Source organism: Mobula hypostoma, chromosome 6 (genome assembly GCF_963921235.1).
Source record: "Mobula hypostoma chromosome 6, sMobHyp1.1, whole genome shotgun sequence".
Taxonomy (NCBI): domain Eukaryota; kingdom Metazoa; phylum Chordata; class Chondrichthyes; order Myliobatiformes; family Myliobatidae; genus Mobula; species Mobula hypostoma.
The window spans coordinates 64,475,126-64,496,599 of NC_086102.1; the positions used below are offsets into that span (position 1 = coordinate 64,475,126).

Sequence of the window (21,474 nt, forward strand, 5' to 3'; positions counted from 1 at the left end):
AATTGTTGCAATTATTTGTCATTGCTTTGAATTTGTAGTTCCTGTTTTCCTTTGAGCTATTATGTAATGGCCAGAAAGGGAGCGGAGTCACTGGGGATGTGGTCTGGAAGCCAAGGGGGCCATAACCCAAAAGAGTTTGAGAACCAATGGTCTAGATGAGGGGGTTTTCCGTAAAAGTTGATTCTCTATTTTCCTATATAGATATTGCCTGACCTGCTGAAGTCCTTCAGCATTTTGTGCGTTTCACCGGGTTCCAGCATTTGCAGTCTCTTGTGTCTCCAGGTAACAAAGAATTTGGGGATGAATATGGGAGAGGAACAGGGCAAAATAGACAGGTAGTCTGCTTTGTGTGGAACAGGCTGAAATAGACAGATAGTCTACTTTTTCTGTGTATTGTGTTGTTAATGTTGTGAAGTCTGAGCATGGTTGCACAGTCTGACCTAATGGTCGTGCCCAGCAGGCCAGAATATATCAATGAAAGAAAAAAGGAAGAGGCAAATGGCAAGTAACAATGGCCAGTCCTGATACAAGCTCATAGCACTGCGGCCTTATATCTCCCACCACCTGGCTTCAATGATGCTGCCTATGCAGACTTTGCATGTACTCCCCCCAAAACCTAGTGAGTCTCCTCCCACATTGCAAAGATGTGTGGTCAGTGCATTGATTGGCCGTTGTAAATTGCTCCTTGTGCGAAGGTAACTGATAGAATGTGGGGGGGAGTTGATGGAAATGCGGGAAAAAGAAAATGGGCTTTAGTGCAGAATTAGCGTGTGGTTATTTGACAGTTGGCTTCTTTAAGGTTGCTATAGCCAGGAATGGTAATGAGGGCAAGCTCCCACTACCTATTAAATGCTCCCAATGGTGTGCACCTCAAGTAGCCTCTGACAGCCAAGTCCAGCTCCTGGCCTTTACATGTGGCTTAGCTACTAAGCCCAGCGGAACCATTTCTACTGACAGGAGAAGGGGCAAAGGCAGGTTACTGGAGTCTTAAAACCAATCACTCTGGCCAGGTGGGGCTCATCAGCCATCATTGGCAGCTCATCTGGGAAAAGGAAACTCTGATCTCAAACCTCCGCTGCCTTGCAGCTATACCCACTCATGGGGAAGGCTTCAGGAGTAAACCCTAAGGGAAAAGTCCGGAGCTGGAGTCCCTGAGACAGTCCTACGTTGAGTTCAACACAGACTGGCAAAATCATGCCACGCTGCTGGTGCCAAATTGTATCGGTCTCTGCCGTTCCTTTGGGTTCATCAGATGCGTGGAGAGGGGGAGCTTGCTACATGGGCAACAGCTTGCTCTCCATATTGTACTGCCCAGGCTTCTGTGTCTAGACAGCTGGGGTGCAACATCTGTGGTTGACCCCTACCGACGGAGGACTCATCATTTGATTGTCGACACTATCTGGTTGGGATAAATAAACTTACTTCTGTGATGTAGGACTCGAAATCTCCCCACAGCATTGAGTCTGAACATGTGCCCTTCCTCAGTTTGATGGATCTGAAAGGAACATCCTGGTCTCCAGTCATGTCTTGCAAAATAAAGCACATTCCAATAGCACATCAACCTTGAGAAGTGTCCAAATAATTCTTAAATTATGATTAAACTTGAAGATGACATTCACAGAATGACAGACTGTTTGACAATCTGTCCTCAGAACACAGCTGAATCCTGTCACTGCATGTCACCAGCAATAAATACAGCCAGCTGTTGATTTACAGATACTGATGCTTCATTGCACTGACTTTTAAAGTGTGCATTGATTGAAGGACAGATTGTCTTTGAATTACGCTGTCAATTATAGGCAGGTTATTTATAAGTTAGCTCATTTGCCAAGCAATTTTGCTCAAACAAGGTCAACATCCACACGGACCAAGAGCCGGTTTTAGTATGCGATTACCCAGGATAATCTATGACACAGCAATGGCCAGCTTGAAGATGAAATGCTACAGAAGTTTTCAATTTTGAACTACTTTCGGTACCGATAATCCTGACGTCTTTATCCTAAAGCTCGATGCAGGGATTTAGCTGGACACCATTACTGCATGAATTAGCCAGTGGGTGAGGATCCTATTGCAAATGACTCACCTTTTCAATCACTAGCTCCAACAATACATGTAAACCTCAATACCAGCCAGGATTCACTCCCACATCCACTGGCACTTGATGGCTGTGGTACACTTGATCCAATGCAGCAACTCTCCATGGCTTCATGGTAGCAACACCAAAATATTAGTACCATCAAGGACAGAGGCCCCAGGCAGAAAATGCAAGTTTCCAATCAATTCATGCACTATGCTGACGGAAAAATATATCCACATCCCAACATTGTGACAGCACCAAAATCCTGGAAGTTGCCGCGCAGATTGCATTGGACCGCATGGACTGCAGTGGATGGAGAGCACGCTTCATGAAAGGGAAGGAAAGATTTGCAATGTCAGTAATGCCTCACCACCTGAACAAATAAAAACAAGATCACACCTAAGAATTCTGCATGTTCTAATACTGAAGGTGACGTGTGGACTGCCTTCGAGAGAATGAATCCAAGGAAAACATCCAGTCCAGGCACAGCACCTGGCCGAGTACTGAAGACCTGTGCCGACCAGCTGGCTGGTATATTCACGGATATCCTCAACCTCTCATTCCTAGAGTGCGTGGAACCCACCTGCTTCAAACAAGTTTCAATTGTACCGGTACCAAGAAGAGCGTGGTAACCTGTCTAAATGACTATCACCCAGTGGCACTTGCATCCACAGTGATGAAGTGCTTGAGGGGCTGGTATTGAAGCATATCAGCTCCTCCTGTCTGAATGGAGACTTGGATCTGCTCAGATTCGCCTACCGAAGCAACAGGTCTACAGCAGGTGCCATCTCATTGGCTCTTCACGCAACCCTGGAACATCTGGACAGCAAAGGTGCATACATTAGGATACACTTTATCAATTACTGATCAGCAATTAACACCATCATCCCCTCAAAACTAATCCATAAACTCCATAACCTGGGCCTCAATACCCTTTTGTGCAATTGGATCCTGGATTCCTCTCTTGTAGACCCCAGTCAGTTTAGATTGGCAAAAGCATCTCCTCCCACAATCTCCTTCAGTGCTGGAGCAGTGCAGGCTTGTGTACTTAATTCTTGCTCTGCTCGCTTTACACCTATGACTCCGACACCATGTACAAGTTTGCTGATGACACCACTGTTGTGGGCAGAATCAAAGGGGGTGATGAATCTGCACACAGGAGGGAGATTGAAAACTTGGCTGAGTGATGTAATAACAACAACCTCTCACTCAATGTCAATAAGACCAAGGAACTATTGTAGACCAGGAAAGGGAATTCAGAGGGCCATGAGCTGGAAATCATCAGAGGATCAGTGATGAAGAGGGCCAGTAACTTTAAATTCCTGGATGTCACTATTTCAGAGTAGCTGTCCTGGACCCACCATAAAAATATTATTACAAAGCCAGCACTACAGCGCTTTTACTTCCTCAGAAGTCTGTGGAGGTTCGGCATGTCATCAAAAACTCTGGCAAACTTCTGCAGATGTGTGGTGGAAAGTGTGCTGACTGGCTGTATTATAGTCTGGTATGGGAACACCAATACCTTTGAGCAGAAACTCCTATTAATGGTAGTGGATTCAGCCCAGTACATCACGGGTAAAACCTTCCCAACCATCGAGCACATCTACATGAAACATTGCCGTAGATGAGCAACATCCATCATCAAAGATCCTCCCCAACCAGGCCATGCCCTTTTCTCGCTGCTGCCATCAGGTAGAAGCGAATCCAATCACAAACAAGAGAAAATCTGCAGATGCTGGAAATCCAGGTAACATACACACAAAATTCTGGAGGAACTCAGCAGGCCAGGCAGCATCTATGGAAAATAGTACAGTCAACGTTTCAGGCCAACACCCTTGGTCTCAACTCCACCGAGTCTCCTATCACCCAGTTTCTTTCCCTTCCCTGACATACTGAATCTGCCCATTATCTACAACCACATAACCTCCCGGCCTCTGTCACTACCTCCCCCACCTGACCCCTATTCATCTAGATCCACTTATCTTTTATTTGCCAGCTCTTGCCCAACCTTTGCCCTTAACCTCTATCAACTGACCATCCCCCTCCATCTTTCAATCTAGATTAAAGGTCTCAATCTGGAATGCTGACTGTCCATTTCCCTCCACAGATGCTGCCTGACCCTCTGTTTGGCCAGTGGCTAAATCTTTGCTCTAGGTTCCAGAATCTGCAGCTTTTTATTCATCACAATGTTTTGTTGATTGCAGATTATGACTCCAGCAATGCAGGTTTTTAACCATCCTTCCTATTTACCAATTCACTGAGGCTCCTTAATGCCACAATCATTCATACAGTGCTGATTCCTTCAAACATTCTAATATCATCACCAATATTCATCACTTTCTTCCTAGCACTGTATGTCTGTGAGGAAGCTACCTATCCCCCAGTACTACAGGTTGTGCTGATGTAGATTTCTACTACTGCTGGTGTAAGAAGGCCCCTCATACTTTTCCCATTTGGGTTGTCAGCTCTATTGTGAGAACGTCGGTCAGGTGACTCATGTTCTAGACCGATCTCCTATGTAATACACTCAGATCTTAAAGGTATGTTTGGACTACGATGGATTCTATATAGGAATACCACAGTGGAGGGGTAGAGAATAAACTGGGAGAGAAACTACGTTGCATAATGTATTTTGCAATTCTCATTCACTGGTCCTCCTCTCTTCTATACCTTTTCTTTAATCCCTCCCTTTCTCTTTCATTGTGTAGTATGCAAAAGAATTTTGAGAATGAATCAAAGTTTAGTCATGGATTTGAAGGACTACCTATGGCAGGGGTCCCCAACCTTTCTTGCACTGCGGACCGGTTTACTATTAACAATATTCTTGCGGGCTGGCCCACCGGGGGGGGGGGTTGGCAGGTAGGGTTGCCAATGGACAAGAGTAACCATCAAATATGTTGTGTTTACCCCGAGAAGACTACAATTACCATGAAGCCTTGTGTGGGCACCTGTGTGCGCATGCGTGTACGTGCCGATTTTTTTTCTACAAATCGTTTTTGGCGATTCTGTCCGGGGGGGGAGGTGTTAATCATGACGAGAATATAGAAGATCAGTCAACTATAAGTCACCTTTTAGTGGCTAATACACTCAATTTTGTTTCTAAAACGGTTTATCTAACGAATTTAATATTAAACACACAGCGCATATTTTCCTCGCATGAATATAGCGATAAGTCAATTATAAGTCACTTATAAGTCAATAGCATCATAACATTTTAAGTAACATTTGGATATTAAACACACAGCACATATTTTCCCCGTATGAACATATAAAATCATTGCAACACATCAATATCACTGAATCAGTGGGAGCCCTGGGCTTGTTTCCCTGCAACAAGATGGTCCTATCGAGGGGTGATGGGAGACAGCGATACTCGAAGGGGGTTCTTTATGTCCAGTCTATTCCACAATTTAGTTTTCGTTGCATTCGTTGCAGAGCTATGTTGGAAATGGAAGCAACCTTTTCAGTGCTTTCATGGCTATCTCAGGATATTTAGCCTTGACTTTGATCCAGAATGCCGGCAGAGATGTTATGTCAAACATACTTTTCAGCCCGCTCTCATTTGCAAGCTCGAGGAGTTGATCTTCTTCCCACGCTGACATGGATAACGTGTGCATAATGACCTCGCGTGCATTCCAGTTCAACAGTGGGCACGACAGGGAATGAGGAAATGTGTAGCTGACTCCTATCGCCAAATCATATCGTTTCCTTGCGGCCCAGTAGCACATGCTTTGCGGCCCGGTGGTTGGGGACCGCTGACCTATGGAATATTCCTACTTTATGTTTTAGGGAAACCATGCTATTTTCATTTAGAATCAAGAGAAGTTGAGAAGTTTGAGTCTCATAGGATCTCAGAATCAGGTTTACTATCAACAGTATATGATGGGAAATTTGTTAACTTTGCAGCAGCAGTAGAATACAATACATGATAATAGAAAAAACTGTGTATTACAGTAGTTGTGTATATACATATAAAATAGTTAAATTAAATAAGTAGTGCAAAAATAGAAACGAAAATGTAGTGAGGTAGTGTTCATGGGTTCAATGTCCATTCAGAGATCAGATGGTAGAAAGGAAGAAGCTGTTCCTGAACCATTGAGTGTGTGCCTTCCTTCCTAGTGGTAGCAATGAGAACAAGGCATGACCTAGGTGATGGGCGTCCTTAATGATGGACGCCACCTTTTTGCAGCATCATTCCTTGAAGACGTCCTGGATACTACGGAGCCTAGTGCCCATGATGGAGCTGACTAAGTTTACAACTCTCTGCAGCTTACTTCAATCCTGTGCAGTAGCGCCAGCCTCCCCATACCAGATGGTGATGGAGCCAGTTAGAATGCTCTACACGGTACATCTGCAGAAATTTGCGAGTGTTTTAGGTGACGTACTAAATCTCCTCAAACTCCGAATGAAATATAGCTGCTGTTGTACTTTCTTTATTGATCTGTTGGGTTCAGGTTAGATCCTCGGAGATACTGATAGCCAGGAACTTGAAATTGCTCACTCTCTCCACTCCTGACCCCTCTATGGGAACTGGTGTGTGTTTCCTTGTCTTACCATTTCTGAAGTCCACAGTCATCTCTTTGGTATTACTGACTTTGAGCGCAAGATTATTGCTGTGACACCACTCAACCAGCGATATATCTCGCTCCTGTACGCATTGTACGTTGTATTGTCAGCAAATTTATAGATCGCATTTGAGCTGTGCCTAACCACACAGTCATGGGTGTAGAGACCAGTGGGCTAAGTACACATCCCTGAGGTGCACCAGTGGTGATTGTCAGCGAGGTGGAGATGTTATTACCAATTTGCACAGTTTGTGGTCTTCCAGTTAGGAAGTCAATGATCCAGTTGCAGAGGGAAGTACAGAGACCCAGGTTCTGGAGCTTTTTGATCAGAACTGTAGGAGTGATTGTGTTTATGGTATGATGCAATCAGTTTATTTTCCTTTGTAATTTAATATTTATTTCACATTTATATGTACCTGAAGCTCTGAGCAATATACATAAATACATATATAATCCAACTTCTCCACAGCTGTATTATTTCAATAATCTTGTTGTGAAGGAAATATCAAGAAAGTATTTAAAAGGATCAGTAATTTTGTGATAGCACTCCCAGTTCTTGTCACAGATATGCATGACTCACTGCATTTTTTTTATAAATGTAGCTACACAAATCATTTTAAACTATGATGAATATAAGCAGAAAATGTACTTTGAAAGTGATAAGAATTATCAAGAACTAAAGCAAAATAGTGTCAGAGAAAGTCACACAATAAACATCATTAAATTACATCCCATAGTACCTTTCCCTGTCAGAATGGTCTTGCGAATCCTGGTTCCAAGGGTTTTCTAGTCTGAGCATTTGAATCAATGCCAAGCAATTTTGTCCTGGATAAAACCTCGTTAGGTTACCTCAAGAGGATTGTGTTTTGGCTCAGCAAGACAAAAAGGCACAAACTCCAATTATCTACTTAGAACTATTTGTTTATCAGAACAGAATAGCAAGCATTAAAATACTTATCTAGTTACGCACGGGCCCCTCCACTGCAGTACACCTCCCACTCTATCTGATCTGCGGCGCTGTTCATGAGGTGAGTCCTCAAAGACTATCGAGCGCCCGACCACTCTACTTTTATAACCACTGATATAAAATGCAGCAGTGTGGACCAATATGTTAGCACCAGTTCCAACCACCAAACCAAAACCAATCATCACTTGTCACCACTCTTTATGAGTCTCACCCCTGTGTTCACCTGACTTTTGTGCTGTCACGGTTGTATTCCCACATTCGTATTCCATTCCCATGGTTACCATATTGTACTCCCACATTCATAATCAAAGCTTCCGCAGCTAGTTCACTTATGTCAAGGCCACAGCGGTAGTGAAGGGATTCAACAAGCACAAAGATTAACTCTTCACAATAAATTCTATGAAGCTGTTCTCTTTAACTCTGAAATCTCTGACTGGTAGCCACAAGAAAGAACTTTTAAATACCATCCTACAGGATCCCAGGACACCTTAATGGAGTGCTTTTGTGGTCCACTCACTGCTGTTAGATTGGAAATATGGCAGCCAATTTGCACATATGAAATGTGATAACAAATTATGTTGAGTGAGAGAGAAATTTAACCCAGCCCGATTAATTTGTCCATTACTCTTCTTCAGAACAGTGTTGTTCTTTTGTGTACACCTGATAATACCTCTAACAGTTCAGCATTTCCTCATATTGCACTCGAACACCAACCTAATTTTGGTGCTCTACTCTTTGGAGTGATGTATGCATTCTGACTCAGAGAAGAAAGTAGTATTATTACATTCTTGACTGCATTAGTAATTTGGTATGTCACCTAAGATTCCTACAATTTTTTATAAATATATGTTGGAGAGCATTCTGGTTGGTGGAATCACAGTCTGATATGGATCCTCCAATGCACAGGATCACAAGAGGCTCCAGAGAGACTCACCCTGCTCCATCACAGATGCAACCCTCCCTGCCACTGAGGTGGTGCCTCAAGAAGGCAGTATCCATCATTCAGGACCCTCACCATCCCAGACATGCCCTCTTCTTGCTACTTCCATCAGGGAGAAGATGCAGGAGTCTGAAGACCTCTATTCAAAGATTTTTAAGAACAGCTTCTTCCCCACTGCCACCAGATTTCTGAATAGTTCATGAACGCACATACACTACCTCAATGTTCCTTTATTTGTGCACTATTTCTTTATTTTTGTAACTTATAGATCTTCATGGCTTTGCACTCTACTGCTGCCTCAAAACAATCAATTTCATATCATGTAATAAATCTGATTCTGCACTTACATTGTTTAGTAACACCAATTTTTATCAAATTCAAATATGAAGATGCATTTAAAGGGCTTTCAAAATGAAGGTTCTGTCCTTACAAAATTATAAACTTTACACTTGTTATTTTGACATCCAACAAAATACACATCCCAGCATCAAAAGCCCAGTGTACAGAATGAACAATTCCAACCTGGTGTTTCCAGCTCCTTCTGTGTTCTGATTCTCACTTCCATTTGATTGAGTGGATTTGTTCAGAGCAGTTCTGCTCACATTAGCATTGCTGAAAGGAGCTGGAAGACAAATTACATTCAGAACAATTGTAGCTTCCTGCTTCTTATGTAACCATTTAAAAGTATCATGTCAGAAGTGAGTCAGGCCTGCAAACTGGCTACAACTCCATGGTGAACTAACCAACACAGGGAGTTCCACTAATTAGTTTCTTTTTCCAGCATCATCATGCCAATGCCATTTCCATCTCTAAGTCCAGCAAAGATGAAAGTGGCTCAGCAAGATCCCATTACGTTAGATACCTGCAGAACATCATTTTGAAGAGTCAAGTCATGGCATCTCTCAATTGCAACACTCAGTGAAGTACCTGCTTCATTTCATTATTACAATGTACTGGAGTAAAGGGTAATGATCCACGGCACCTTCATGCTACCTAGTGATCGGAACAACAAAATGGAAAGTTCAATTCCATCCAATCTGGCAGTGGTGCGAGGAACTCTTTAGCTCTCGATAAGGCATAATCCACACAGTCAGGAGATGGTAATCCTCAAAATTCTGGAAGGTTTGGTGCTCAAAATCAGTGATAGACTGGATGAAAATTAGTGCTAATAAACATAGCTCTAGCACATATGAAAAATTCCATTCATCCCACATTGGACACTCACTGACAGAACCACTCTACCACAGATGCTATAGTGTCTATCATGCCCCTGGCCCTGAACATACCTAGAAAACAGGGACACATGTCAGAACGCTGTTTCTGGATTTCAGTTCAGCACTCAGCACTACTGTCCAACAGACTTTGGTGAACAAACTCTTACTCCTTGGTCTAAATACGCCACTACGCAGCTGGGTGTTGGACTTCCTAACCAACAGACCTCAGATTGTCAGGATGCACAACCGCTTCTCCCTCTCCATCATCCTCAACACGGGTGCTCCCCAGGGCTGTGTGCTGAGCCCACTGCTGTACACTCTGCTCAAACCTGTCTGCATGTCCAAACTGCCAAGTGATCACATTGACAAGTTTGCCAATGGCACACCAGTGGTGGGGCTCATTACCAACGAGGATGATCTGGCCTACAGAGAGGAAGTGGATGAGCTCGAGGCCTGGTGCCAGGCTAATAAGCACTTCCTTAATGTCAAAGAGACAAAGGAGATGGTTATTGACTTCAGGAGATCTCGTACCATTCACACCCCTCTTTACACCAGTGGCACAGCAGTGGAAACTGTGAGTAGTTTCAAACTCCTGAAAGTGCACACCCACACAACCGCTTATGGTCCCAGAACACATCCTACACTATCAGGAAAGCTCACCAACACCTCTGCTTTCTGGGGAGGCTGAAGAGAGCTGGACAATGCACATCTATACTCACATCCTGCTACAGATACACAGTAGATAGTATCCCAACATTCTGCATCACTGCATGCTATGGAAACTGCACTGTGGCAGACAGGAAATGGGTAGACAAAACTGCCCAACACATCACCAGCATCAGCCTACCCACCATCAAGGACATTTATACAGAAAGGTGCCAGAAAGGGCCAGCAACATCATGAAGGATCCCATATGTCCTGCTCATGGACTGCCGTCCTACTCCCATGAGGGAGCAGGTTACAGAGCATCCACAGCCGGACCACCAAACTCAAAAACAGTTACCTTCCAGAGGCAGTAAGACTGGTTATCACCTACATGCACTAACCCATCACCACTACTTTATCATTTCCTGTCAGAGTCACTTTCTGTACAGACATTCCTGTGCCTAGTACCTTATGTACCTTATGGACATACAATCAATGTATATAAGCTATCTTATGTACTTATATTTCTGGCATTTTTTAAATTATTGTGTTTCTTTTGTGCTGCATTGGACCAGGAGCAACAATGATTTTGTTCTGCTTTACACTTGTGTACTGGAAGTTACATTATGCAGTCTTGAATCTTAAAGCACAAGGGGCTTTCATGACAACTTATTTGACTTTGTTTAATTTCTGTACTTTAGCATAAGTACGTGTTTAATAAAATCCCTGCAAATTGATCAACAAGCTTTAGTTTTACTTGACTATTATACTTATTTTAAGTATATTGGCATTTCTGTGATAATCATTTTTAAATAACACATTAAACAAAACCAAAACATGTATAGTATATCAACTGAACACTCATACTTCACACATTAGAAGTTTCATATTTTCCCCATTCTGTTTTGCCTTGCTTAATAACAATGTTTACTTTTTGCTGGGCACAATGTAGTTCAGAGTCTTTTTCCTAAGTGGATTCCTTCAAGCCCAGTTTGGACTGATTTTATTTGGTAGATGAGAACAGAACAAATCAGTTACCTTCAGACGTTTAGTAGCATTGGATTAACTGAGTCTTCAATCTTTTTTTCTCTCTTTCTGATTTTCTCGGCTCTTCTTACATTCTTTTTCCACAGTTTGTAGTTCTTACTTGTGACAACATGTTTTGGGTGTGCTCATTTTGATTTATCTAGATATTCCCATCACTGAATATTCAATGAGATATTCAGCAGAAATTACAGATGAAGCCTTCTTGAATGACAAGGCTTTGCATGATTTAGTAACAGCAATATCAAAAATATACATATAAATCCAAGTCTATAGTATTTTGTCATGACAACTTTTGCAGCTTCATTTTTTTTTAACCAAGAGAGGTTGGCTGGCGTTTTTGGGCATTTATCAGAACTGCCAGATAGCCAGTCTAGCCTGCTCAAAATGTGGTGTTACTATTTCTTGTCCCCTCAATTTAAAGGCAAGATGGCAACTTAATAAGGTAATATGTCTCCACAACACTGCTGCCTGACACATGACAAACTGGATAAATTCCACAGCGTACCTAAGTACAAGTGCAAAGCGAGCTCCTTGTTTGAAATTAGTTTGTAATAAAAGTTGTCGAGTGCTGGAAGGGACACCCAACTGTAATAATCCTGAGAGAAGTTTACTTTCAAAACATCCAGCTGGGGACTCACCCCACTCCTCGGCTTAAATGATCAGAATGTGTTGAAGTTAAGTTAAGAAAGAGAAAATTAGGGTTCATTACAAAAGATGTCAAATATATAATGGCTTACACCTGTGTGGAATAGCTACAAATTAATTCAATAAAGTTTAAACTATCAACAATAAGTTTGAATTTTGACAATTCAATGGAAAGTACCAATCTTACTCAAATTTACTTATTGAGATACGGCAAGGAATTGGGCCTTCCGGCCCTTTGAACCACGGTGGCCAGCAAACACCTGATTTAATCTGAGCCTAATCACAGGACAATTTACGATAACCAATTAACCTACCAAATGTTACATCTTTGGACCATGTGAGGAAACTGGAGCACCTGGAGGAAACCCACACGGACACGGGGCAAACATACAAACTCTATACAGGCAGTGGCGGGAATTGAACCCAGGCCACATGTACTGTAAAGCATTGTGCTAACTACTGTGCTACCATGTCACCCCAAATACAACAAATATGGGAGCAACTTTTGGCATATTTGTATTACGTTCATGAATTTTAATGACATCGTTTAGATATAAACTTCTCTGAGTATACTCAGGGTTAGAAATTCCTCCATTTTTTTCTTTTTATATTCTGATAGCAAAAGTGAAGGGAACATTGAAGAACTTCTAGAATCTGCAAGAGTCACCAATTTGTCAAAGTTTGTACTTAAGGCAATCTTGTTTTCCTGATAGTTAATGAGAGCTCATGGGTGACTGAAACTGAAGTTGTTAACTGGCAATTTTACTCCATTGTTACATACGTAGTCTCGCACATTTCCAGAGATTAGTGAAAATTGCCTAATTGTGGACTCAAGAGATTCTGCAGATGCTGGAAATCCAGAGCAACACACACAAAATGCTGGAGGAACTCAGGCAGCATCTATGAAAAGCAATAAAGAGTTGACATTTCAAGTCAAGACCTTTCATCAGGATTGGAAAAGAAGGGAGAAGAAGCCAGAATAAGATTGGGAGAGAGAAAGGAGTACAAGCTAGAAGGTGATAGATGAAGTTAGATGAGGGGGAGGATGATGAAGTGAGAAGCTGGGAGATGATAGGTAGAAAAGGTAAAGGGCAGAAGAAGAAGGTATCTGACTGGAGAACGCACCACAGGAGAAAAGGGGCACCAGAAGAAGGTGATAGGCAGAACAGGCAAGGAGGAATGGCAAAAGAGGTAAGTAATGTGCCCACCTAACTACGCAGTGTTGTTTTGATTTCAGACATCCCACCCTGCAAAAACTCATTTCAGGGAGGTAGCACCGCCCCCCCCCCCCCGCAACACCATATTCCATCCCGCCCTGCCCGTCGACCTCCAAGGGTGTATGTAATACCTTGTTTAGTGATTTTGTCTAACCTGTAAACCAAGTTGGGTATATGCAGCAAATGTGACATTAAAATATGTGCTTATATTATATTATATTATCATGTTTATTCTATTACAACTTTAAGCAAGTCTACAGGGAGTTTGGCCTCATCACGTAGGACATCAATAGCGTAGCTCCTTGGCAGCCAGCCAGCTAGTTTAAATAACGTTAGCTATGCTAATGAACGAATGACACCTGTTAAACTCACCTCAACATGTCTTTTACATTTTAACCCACCATGGGCAATAGAAAAGTCACTGTTGCAAACAGTGCAGCGAGCAACACTGTCATTATTTTTGAGGTCGACTGTAAAGCCCGCCCACAGAGAAAACTGATAGGTCTACTTAGCAGGGGTCCCCAACATTTTTTGCACTGCAGACCGGTTTAAAATTGACAACATTCTTGCGGACCGGCCGACCGGTGGGGCGGGGGGTGTTAATCACGACCGGAATATAGGTGATAAGTCAATGGCATCATAACATTTTAAGTAACGTTTGGATATTAAACACACAGCACATATTTTCCCCGTATGAACATATAAAATCATTGCAACACACCAATATCACTGAATCAGTGCGAGCCCTGGGCTTGTTTTCCTGCAACAAGACAGTCCCATCGAGGGGTGATGGGAGACAGCGATACTCGAAGGGGGTTCCTCATGTCCAGTCTATTCCGCAATTTAGTTTTCGTTGCATTCATTGCAGAAAACTCCACTTCGCAGCGATATGAATTTGGAAATGGAAGCAACGTTTTCAGTGCTTTCGTGGCTATCTCGGGATATTTAGCCTTGACTTTGATCCAGAATGCCGGCAGAGATGTTGTGTCAAACAAACTTTTCAGCCTGCCGTCATTTACAAGCTCGAGGAGTTGATCTTCTTCCTGCGCTGACATGGATGACGCACGCGTAATGATCTTGCGTGCGTTCAAGTTCAACAGTGCGTGACAGGGAATGAAGAAAAGTACAAATGACTCATATCGTTTCATATCGCCAAATCATATTGTTTCCTCGCGGCCCGGTGGTTGGGGACCACTCTTAGCACGAAGAGAGACCAATCAGGATGCTCGCTCTTCCTCTCCCTCTCAAAAAAATCAATTTCCGGGATATTGTATATAATTTCCAGGCATCAGGGAGCCACTATCGATATGCGGGAGACTCCCGGATTGTCCAGGAGTAGTGGGATGTCAGTGTTTTTTCTACTGGCATTTCTAGACATTGTCTTTTGGGGCTTTGCCTACATTTAGATATGGATAACTTTTCAATAACTACTTGGAGGAAAATGTAATTGAGTGTAAAATATCTAAAAGCACATTAGGAGGGTGTGCTGCCCTAGTAGTCAGTTATTTTATTTGTCGTTTAGCACCCTTTGCTGGTAGTTTTGTATAGCAGTCATTTAGGTCATGTGATCTGTGTCTCTAGTTGATGACATCATCAGTAGGCGTCAAGACAGTTCTCCATGTAGAGTTGAGGGAGAGCTTGTGCCTTTTCATCCGAAATTATCCCAAAAAATAAATAAATAAATAAATAATTTGAGAAATCATCCTGACATTCATGTCTTTGAAAGCATCGTCGGTATGTAAAAGTAATCTTTGGGTTTATTATTTATTGATGTGTATGTATATTTCCACAAATCAGAGATATTTGAATGGTTTATGTGCAGATAAAATACAGATGGAATATTCATGTGGGCCACGTGTTCTGGCTAACCTGTAGTGAGAAAATGTGCATAAGATACATTGTATGTAGCAACATCTTGCTTACCAGTAGCCTATCTTTATGATATATTTGGAAATTATTTGTATACAGTATTTTGTGTATTATTTTGTATCATTTGTGGTATACTTAATGCTTGCCTTGTACTTAGCATAATGGGAATTTGGACACCTTTTGATTGTATGTTTTTCTTTCTGTCAGTTTTACCCTACCGCCAGTTGTTTCGTTAAAGAACGTCAATTTGGAACGTCTTTGTCAGTGTGGTAATTGGGGGGGCGAGTTCATCTGCCTGTCAATTCATGCAAGGTGTGTGAAGAGGACAGGATAGAGGGAATCCTAAGTGGAATAATATAGGCATAATCACAGCTGCAGAGATCTGGATTCCCTCATCCCGAATACAAATATTTCCTCGGCTGTGAAGTCTTCATTGAGCTTTGGTAGTTGCATGTAGCAGGTGTTTAGATGTCTTCACTTCATTGGCTTTGCAGTTATATGATAGAAGTACAAGGAAAATTCAAGTTTATTGTCATCTGACATATACAACCAAATGAAACAGCGTTCCTCTGGACCACAGTGCACCCATAACATATTTATCACACACACCACATAAAACAAACTATTACCATAAATAAATTAATGAAATATAATTCAAAATGCATGCAGTGTGCAGCACAGGTAAGTAGTCCAAGTGTCGCAACCTCAGAGGTGGAAGGGTGTTCGTTAGTTTCACAGCCTGAGGGAAGAAGCTGTTACCCCATCTAGCAGTACTAGTCCTGTACCTCCTTCCTGATGGTAGTGGGTCAAAGAGATTGTGGGATGTGTGGTAGAAATCCTCAACAATGCTTCAGGCACTTTATATACAACATTTCCAGTAAATATCACAAATAGAGAGAGGGAGACACCAGTGATCCTCTCAAAAGTATTTACTATCCTCTGTAGGGTCTTGCGCCTTCCGTACCACACAATGATGCAGCCAGACATGGCTGCAGAAAGTTGTTAGAATGGGGCAGAGAACATTGCACACCTCAATCGCCCCAGGAAGTGTAGATGCTGCCATGCCACCTTGACTAATGAAGAGGTGATGTGGCTCCAGGTTATATCATCAATTATGTGCACACCAAGGAACTTGGTGCTCTTCGTTCTCTCCAAGGCAGAGCAATTGATGTGCGTTGGAGGGTGGTTGACCTGCGCCTTCCTGAAGTCCACAATGATCTCTTTTGTCTTGTCCACATTGAGACTCAATGTGGGGAAGACAAGCTTGATTAACCAACACATTCTAGTAAGTAGCCTTTCAGAGGGAAAGCCCATGAGGGTAGTCAATCAGCTAGGAGCTATCTGTCCTGTTTAGCATATCATACATAACAGCTTGTCCTCATCCTGGCTCTGACTCATTCTTTTTGGTATTTATCCTTAGCTATTAATATCACCAGAATAATGAAAGTGATTTTGGTGAATTACTGCCGTAAATAATTTTTTTCTGTTTGGAACATATGGCAGATGTAAATTTCTGGTTAGGAAAAGCTCATCTACCTCAGTGAGACCCAACACAGATTGGGGGACAGCATTGTCGAGCCCTTCCATTTTGCCTCCCACAAGAGGCAGGATTTCCCATTGGCTACCCATTTCAATTTGATCTCCAGTTCCCATTCTGACATGTCAGTCCATGGTCTTCTCTGCTACCATGATGAGGTCAAGCTCAGGTTGAAGGAGCACCACCTCATATTCCATCTGGGTATCCTCCAAACTGATGGCATGAACATTGTTTTCTCTAACTTCCAATTATTTTTCCTCTTCCTCCATCTTTCTTTTTCCATTCCTCATTTTGCTTACCCTCTCACCCTCTTCTCCTCTCCTCACCTGTCCCATCTCCTCCCTCTGGTTCCCCTCCTCCTTCCCTTTCCTCCATGGTCCACTGTCCTTGCCTATTAGATTCCTTCTTCATCTTTACCTATTAGCCTTTCACCTTTTCCACCTAAGCCACCCAGGTCCTTACTTCACCCCCTTCTTTCTCCACCACTGTTACCCTCACCTGAACTCACCTACCACCAGCCAGCTTGTACTCTTTCGTCTCCCCCCACCTGCTTATTCTGGCTTCTGTCCCCTTCCCTTCCAGTCCTGATAGACGGTCCTGGTCTGAAACATCGACTGTTCTTTTCACTACATAGATGCTGCCTGACTTGCTGAGTTCCACCAGCATGTTGTGTGTTGGCAAGATTTCCGGCATCTGCAGAATCTTTTGTGTTATCAATTCCTATTTGTTGAATTTAATATTACAATGAGAACATCTAATTCACACTTGAACAGGGGAATCCTCTAAATTGAACATTCCTAACTGTTTTTTACAGCATGTTTATATAATATGTAGACTAGGGACTTGCATGCCTGTAAAATACGTACAAAGGGTGAGTATTGTCATTGTATAATGAAACAGGTGCTGACTCCATAATGTGTGTTTTAGCATACCATGCAAGCTGACATTGTAAACGACGAGGCAACAAATGCAGGAGATAACTTCACCCAAATAATGTTGATATAATGCCCAAATGAATATTTTGGCAAGATCCACTCACACTGAAGCTTGTTGGAAGGATCAGATTCCCTGCTGAAGGAATTGAACAAATGATAGTTTTCTAAAAGATGTGTGTTAAATTGGGTGACGTTGTGCACTTCACAGGTTGTGGATGAAGCGCTCATGAGTTTTCGAATGTAGAAGATTATAATTGCAAGAGTGTGCCCTGTGGCCCACAATGTTGTGTCAAACTATTTAAACTATTGAATAAACTAATCACTTCTGCCTAAATGATTTCCATATCCCTCCATTTTCTGTGCATTCATGCGCTTAAGAACCTTTTAAACATCTCTATCTTATTTCCCTCGACTACCATCTCTGGCAGAGCATTCTATGTGCCTAGTAATTTTTGTCTGGGTAAAACAAAAAGTTGCCACCTCTCCAACTGTTATAAACTTACTTCCTTGCTCCCTCCCATCAGAACTGCATGCCCTTTAGTGAAAAAGAATTCAACCCTCAGAAAAGGATACTGCCTCTAATCCAGGCAGTTTTCTGATACATGCTGGCAGCAGGTTGGCATTATTGATTTTGAAAATAAATCCGAACATTAGAATGAGATGCACAAAGATACACCAGTGAAGACCTGTATTTAGGATTACAGGTACGGCTTGAGAGCAAAGTTAATCACTCAAAGATGGAGACTAATGAGTTGAGTGAGGAAAATCCACCTCTGCTTTGTAGATAATTCCATACCGTCATGGCTGAGTTGCATTCACTCCAATTCTATGAGTTCGAAACAGTCTGATGTGTCCCAGAGTGGTGCTTGATGGGGCAGTTGGGGAAGTTGTCCATTCCTGCTGCTCACACCAAGCTTCTGCATGAGCCTGTTGAGGTGCATATCACCTTTGCAGATGCTCCTCTATTTTGAATAATCATGGGCCAGTGTTTTCTATGAGTTACTGAGGATGTTAATTTATTTTCAAGGAAACTTTGAGAATATCCTTGAAGTATTCTCTGTCCCTGATGGATCTGGTAATATTAATCCTGAGGTTCTTTGGAAGTCAAGAATAAGGCATAAAACTTGGTGGTCATGGTCATTTCATGAATTTTTACAAGAACAGAGAATGGACAAAGAATGAACAAAGAAAAAGGAAGTCATAGACAACTCATACTCAGATCATAGATAAAATACATTCCATTGATAAGATGTAACCTATCAATTAGCCATATTCAAGTGATGTGGCACCTGCTGCAGAATATGAGAAGTTTCTAGATAGAATCAGCAATATGACAACCACTAGAAAATTTACTGAACAATTACATGTACATAGGTGCTTATATAAAAATAAGAAGCAAGCACAGGAAATTTAAATACAGAAAAAAAAACTACAATTCTACACCTTATCCAACATCCTGATACTCTCTTCTTACTCCAGAGCTTGGGGAAAAGTGGTGAACTTGGGAGACATGTTCATGTGTGCTGATGATGTGATTTGCCCACCTGAGCAGCAGTTACGTGCGATGGATACCTTGACGCTGGAGATGTTGATTTGAGAGAGAGTGGTACAGCATGGTATCACAGAGTAATACAACATGGTCTTTGCCACATCTGTTCCCAGGATGCAGTTTTCCTTTCCAGGATATCAGAGATGTCCTCTTTCTTCAAAGATCGGGGTTTCCCTTCCTCCACTATTGATGCTGCCCTCACCTGGATCTCCTCCATTTCCCGAGAATCCATGCTCAACCATCTTGCTGCCATCTTGAGAGTGATAGAGTTCCTCTTGTCCTGACCTACCACCCCATGAGCCTTCACATCCAACACATTATTCCCCACAACTTGCGCCACCTCCAAAGGGATCCTACCACCAAACATATCTTTACCTCCCCTCCTCACTCCATTTTCTGCAGGGATCACATCTTCCACAGTTCCCATATCCATACGTCCCTCCTCATTAATCCCCCTCTTGGCATTTATCCTTGCAAGTGCCAAAGTGCTACATCTGCCCATTCACCTCCTCCATCACCTCCATACAAGGCCCCAAACAGTCCTTCCAGGTGAAGCAGCACTTCAGCTGCACATCTTCTGGGCTGTCTATTGTGTCCAGTGATCCCAATGCAGCCTCCTCAATATTGATAAGGTCCGTAATACATTGAGGGATCACTTCGTCAAGCACCTCCACTCCATCTGCCTAAAGTAGAACTACCCAGTGGCCAAACATTTTAATTCCGATTCCTATTCCTGTTCCAACATGTCAGTCAATGGCCTCCCCTAATGCCAAGATGAGGCCACCCTCAGGGTAAAGGAGCAACACCTCATATTCTGTCTGTGTCGCCTGTCAAGCAGTTATTCATTTCCACAGATGCTGCCTGACCTGCTGAACTCTTCCAGCCCGATGACATGAATATTGATTTTGCCTTCTGGTTAAAAAAACAGTTTCCTTCCTTCTCCCTTCTTCTTTAAGTTCCTCGCTCTGGTCCCTTGCCCCTTCTCCCCTGCGTATCACCTCCCCCTTTGGTCCCCTCCTCCTTCTCTTTCTCCTATGGTCCAATCTCCTCTCCTATCCTATCAGACTCCTAACTCTCCAGCCGTTAACCTTTCCTACCCACCTTGCTTCACCTATCACCCTCGAGCTGTCCTCCTTCCCCCCACCCCACCTTTTCGTTCTATTGTCTTCCCCCTTCCTTTCCAGATCTGATGAGGGGTCTCACCCCAAAATGTCAACAGTATTCACTTCCATAGCTTCTGCCTGACCCTTGGCCAGCATAGAAATAGGCCCTTCGGCCCAACTCATCCATGCTGACCAAGGTGACCATTTAAGCTAGTTCTGTTTGCTTGCATTAGGCCCATATCCTTCTAAACCTTTACTATCCATATACTTGTGTATTAATTGTTCTTATTGTACCTGCCTCAACCACTTCCTCTAGCAACTCGTTCCATATGCACACCACACTCTGTGTAAAAAAAAAAGTCACCCCTCAGTTGTTGAATTCCTCTCTGCGCCTTGTGGCACCTCAGGCAGCAAACTTGACGTTTCTTTAGCATTTGTCAATTTTTTTACGAGGCCGAGTTGTTAGCTCAACACTCAACCCAGCACGGGTGGAAAACGCGCAAGGAGCCAGCTGGATTCAAAGCCGGGACCACTCAACTCGAAGTCCGGTGTGGATGCCACTACACCCCTGCTGGTAAGTTACTCTCAAGTCCTCTTTTAAACTTTCCCCTCTCACTTTAAACCTACACCTTCTAGTTTAGATTCCCTTTCTCTGGGAAACAGATTGTCTGCATTCACTCCATCTATGGCCCTCCCAATTTTATCTTTAATTTGAGGACTTTGCAGAGACAATGTTGCTGGTGTTTCTGCAGGATCTCCATATTCCCAAAGCCTTTAGGGTTGTGGGAATTGCTGCTGATCAGTAGACCATGGGCTTAATTCTAAATTGGGCAAATTGGTTTATTGTTGCCACTTGTAGCAAGGGTGCAGTGAAAACATTTGTCTTGCATACCACCCACACAGATCAATTCATTACCACAGTGCATTGAGGTAGTACCAGGTAAACAGCAACAAGGTGCAGAATAAATTGTTACAGTACAGAGAAATTAAAGTGCAGGTAGAATGTAAGGTGTAAGGTAAGATTATGAGGCCTAGAGTCCATCTTATCATATCGGGGAATCAGTCTTCTCTCAGCAAGATATAAGTGATCCTTGAGCCTGGAGGAAAAATGCTTCGGGCTTTTGTACCTTCTGCCTGATGGGAGTAGGGAGGTAGGTGGGGTCT

General features: G+C 42.7%; 1 protein-coding gene across 3 annotated transcripts in view; it reads right to left on the bottom strand.

Annotated features, from left to right (window-relative positions):
* Positions 1-21,474, bottom strand: part of nr0b1 (nuclear receptor subfamily 0, group B, member 1) — a 112,477-nt gene that overhangs the window by 80,208 nt on the left and 10,795 nt on the right. For 2 of the 3 annotated variants that reach the window (XR_010018190.1, XR_010018191.1), the window contains exon 2: positions 9,072-9,171. The gene's annotated coding sequence lies outside the window, so the exon portion shown is untranslated. Of the gene's footprint in view, positions 1-1,422; positions 1,527-9,071; positions 9,172-21,474 lie in introns of all 3 variants that reach the window. The other variant, XR_010018189.1, reaches the window with a different exon arrangement.